The sequence below is a fragment of the Amphiprion ocellaris genome, chromosome 12 (genome assembly GCF_022539595.1).
Source record: "Amphiprion ocellaris isolate individual 3 ecotype Okinawa chromosome 12, ASM2253959v1, whole genome shotgun sequence".
NCBI lineage: Eukaryota > Metazoa > Chordata > Actinopteri > Pomacentridae > Amphiprion > Amphiprion ocellaris.
The window spans coordinates 27,471,468-27,476,237 of NC_072777.1; positions in this window are offsets into that span (position 1 = coordinate 27,471,468).

A 4,770-nucleotide genomic window follows, 5' to 3' on the forward strand; every position below is an offset into this window, starting at 1 on the left:
GCTACTGCGGTGTGTTTTTGGGCTTGAAGAGGTGAACAGGAAGAGTTTTTTTTCGTATTGATTATCTTTTACTTTGTTCCTGGTTGGAATGCCCATCAGTGTCAACATGAAGTTCACTTTTAGTTCTGTTTATTTATTTTTATTTTACTAACACCCATTTGCTTTTAACCCCCTCACATATGTTGTTGTAAACTTCCTCTTTCAAATAAACTCTCGTCTAACCCTCTGGAAACCAGCATTTGGACTGTTTTGGTGTTGCTCGTCACCTACTTCAGACAGCCAGGACAAAACAACGTTTTGTGGACCAAAGGCTATACTATGACGTTTTCAGAGCGACATGCTATACTTTGACGGTTTTTGGGTGACATGCTATACTATGACGTTTTTAGAGCGACATGCTAAACTATGACGTTTTTTGGGCAACATGCTATACTATGAGGTTTTTAGAGCGACATGCTATACTTTGACGTTTTTAGAGCGACATGCTACACTATGACCTTTTTTGGGCGACATGCTATACTATGACGTTTTTAGAGTGACATGCTACACTATGACCTTTTTTGGGCGACATGCTATACTATGACGTTTTTAGAGCGACATGCTATACTATGACGTTTTTAGAGCGACATGCTATACTATGACGTTTTTAGAGCGACATGCTATACTATGACGTTTTAAGAGTGACATGCTATACTATGACGTTTGTTGAGCGACATGCTATACTATGATGTTCTTTGGACGACATGCTATACTATGACGTTTTATGGACCAAGGGCTATACTACGATGTTTTTAGAGTGACATGCTATACTATGACGTTTTTTGAGCGACATGCTATACTGTGACGTTTCAAGAGCGACATGCTATACTATGACGTTTTTAGAGCGACATGCTATACTATGACGTTTTTAGAGCAACATGCTATACTATGACGTTTTTAGAGCGACATGCTATGCTATGATGTTTTTTGGACCAAAGGCTATACATTGACATTTTTAGAGCAACATGCTATACAATGACATTTTTTGAGCGACATGCTATACAATGACGTTTTTTGAGCGACATGCTATACTATGACGTTTTTGAAGCGACATGCTATACTATGACATTTTTAGACCAAAGGCTGTACTATGACGTTTTTAGAGTGACATGCTATACTATGACGTTTTTAGACCAAAGGCTATACTATGACATTTTTAGAGTGACATGCTATACTATGATATTTCGTTGAACGACATGCTATACTATGACGTTTGTTGGACCAAAAGCTATACTATGACGTTTTTTGAGCAACATGCTATACTATGATGTTTTTGAAGCGACATGCTATACTATGACGTTTTTAGACCAAAGGCTATACTATGACGTTTTTGAAGCGACATGCTATACTATGACGTTTTTAGACCAAAGGCTATACTATGACAATTTTAGAGTGACATGCTATACTATGACGTTTTTTTGGGTGACATGCTATACTATGATGTTTTTTTGGGTGACATGCTATACTATGACGTATTTAGAGCGACATGCTATACTATAATGTCTTTAGAGTGACATGATATACCATGACGTTTTTTGGACCAAAGACTATACTATTACGTTTTTAGAGCGACATGCTATACTATGATGTTCTTTGGACGACATGCTATATTATGATGTTCTTTGGACGACGTGCTATACTATGACGTTTTTTGGACTAAAGGCTATGCTATGACGTTTTTAGAGCGACATGCTGTACTATGACATTTTTTGAGCCACATGCTATACTATGACGTTTTTTGGACCAAAGGCTATACTATGATGTTTTTAGAGCGACATGCTATACTATGACGTTTTTAGAGCGACATGCTATACTATGACGTTTTTAAGAGCGACATGCTATAGAATGACGTTTCTAGAGCGACATGCTATGCTATGACATTTTTAGAACGACATGCTATACTGTGACGTTTCAAGAGCGACATGCTATACGATGACGTTTCTAGAGCGACATGCTATGCTATGACATTTTTAGAACGACATGCTATACTGTGACGTTTCAAGAGCGACATGCTATACGATGACGTTTTTTTGGACGACATGCTATACTATGACGTTTTTAGAGCGACATGCTATAAGATGACGTTTTTAGAGCAACATGCTATACTATGACTTTTTAAGAGTGACGTGCTATACTATGACGTTTTAAGAGTGACATGCTATACTAGGTTTTCTCTGCTATTTATATTTTTATTATCTGTGATTATTTCATTATTTCTTTATTGTAAAAATAAAGTTTAAGGTATAAAGACTCATTTAGTTATTTTTTTCCTGAAAACTTTGACGTAGCAGAACTAAACTTCCATTTTCCTTCTTATGCTTCTGATACTAGAACTAAATGTATCTTCAACATGGATCATCTGCTTTTAATGAATCAGCAGCATCACAACAACAAATGAGACAATTTTCAACAAATTAATGAAACTGATGCCATTTAAAACTATCAGAGTCTGTTTTAGTGTCAAATTAAAGCTGATTACGGACAACTAGAACATTAACGTTACTTTCTTAATCACATTTTAGTTTCCTGAACGTTACATTTGCTAACCAGCCACAGTTTTATGAACTTAATGAACCACATTACAGGAACACAACACACTTCAGCTGTTTACATGACACTCAACACATTAGCTTGATGCTACGTAAGCTTTAATCAGGCTACTACAGAGCAGCTAGCTCGGTTAGCATCGCTAACATTAAAGCTAATATTTACTATGCTAACTTTCTTCTCTGGCCAACACACACTGAAACAAACTCCACCAACATCTGGAGTGCATGGCACACATTACATCTGACACTAAAGCTGCATATAAAGTGCATTAAAAGCGGCACCGATACGAAAGTAAACATTTACTTATCGAATTATTAGAGTCCTTTCAGTGTCTGCTGGTAGAATCAGCCGAAGGTAGAAAACTGCTTAACACAAGCCAACGGGCAGGAAAACTGTCTGTGGAAAATGTTGTGCTGCTCCACTGATAAATAAACCAACAGTTATTATATCAGAATTAATCCAAACGACGAGAGCAGAGTCTCTGCTGCTTCCTCCATAGGACCTGTCAATCGTTCCAGACCGGACTGTCAATCAAGTAGTCCCGCCCCCTGGCTTCGCAAAACTTTAACGGTCTATAAAAAAATCAATATTGATTTATTTTAAGATCGGCCACCTGATCTCTCATTTTGACCATGAAAACTCACGAAAAAAAATTTATGTACAGTCTATGCACCGTACTCTGTTTGGCTCCACACTTGCTGATGACCACTTCCGATCTCAGAAAATGAAAAAACGGACCTTTTTTCGTTTCTGTCTCTTACTGGTTTTACTTTCTTGTTATTCTAAATATAAAACTAAAATCAAAGCATTTTAAAAAAAATCTCATATCCCTTTTTGATCATGAAAAGGAAAAACGCCTTGTATTTCAATTTTAGTTTTTGTATTTTAAAACGAAAATCAAATAACCACGAGTTTTTTTGTTTTTCATGACCCGTTTCAGAACGGAAAATCCAATTACCAGATCCGTACACGGACCGGAAAGAGAAATAGTTGCATTTTATTGTACTCCAGACTTATTTAGTATTTAAAAAAATATTTTCAAACATTCTCTTTTGGTTTTTTTTTTTATTTTTCAGATTTGGTCTTGGGACAAGTAAATTTACACAGCAACTACATGTTTTAGTATTTTGTACATGGATTATTTGAAATTTGATGGGTGGGACAGAAAATGTCCTCCAATTCTGGAATGACCCGTATAAGAAATAAACTTTAAAAGCTGTGCAATACTGTGATATCAAAAAACTGTATAAACTGCAAAAATGTATAAAATAATTATACCTTTAGCTGCTATGAAGACAATAAAACTGTGTAATGTTTCATAACCTATATACACCTGAACACATCTTTAGTGATGTGTACTGGGGTCATCAGGTCTTTTAGTATCACACACCGTCACTAAGATGTCCCAGGCTCGTCTCCAGCCTACATCCATAGATATCTATTGACATGTCTGTAAAATGCAACTAATATTATGCCTCAGAGAAATCTAAAACGCATTTAATTAATGTCACTGTTTACTTCGGGATTTTCCAGAAACGTGTCAGAAGGTTTCCTTTGACACATCACTCAACACCAGCAACAATTAGAGCTTCATGAAACTGAGTGATTTAGGAACTGTATTAACACAGAAAATGATGATAAACACCTGACAGATCAGCTGTTTCCTGACCAGTGGAGGCTGATAATGACCACCGATTACTGAAAAAGGCTACTGAAAAAACTTTGTACTTTACATTTTTTGTAAAATCTTTCTTAAAAAAATTTTTTTTGCCACTTGTTTCTGGCATTTTTGATCAGAAGGAAGCTGCTGGTCAAATAAAAATTCACTATGAATAAAAAATGTGTCCAGGTTTGAATAATTTAGAGCTCAACTGCATTTAAAATGCATAGTAGTCAGACTCCTTCCCATTACAGTGGTAAAGATTTTCACAGCAGCTGAAAAATCTATCTGTCCTCAAACAGTTTGTCAACCAGAAATGCCAACACAGATGAAAAGTAATGGTACAAACTCAACCTGCTAAAGATCTTGTGCCATAATGTTAGTGTAAGACAAATGTCAAAAGGTAAAGTTAAAAAACAAACAAACTCCAGAGCAGCTGCTGAAAGTTTTTGCCAATAATATTTTGAGACCTACACTGACTTTCAGCATATCTGACAAGAACAAAGAATCACAGCCTGTAG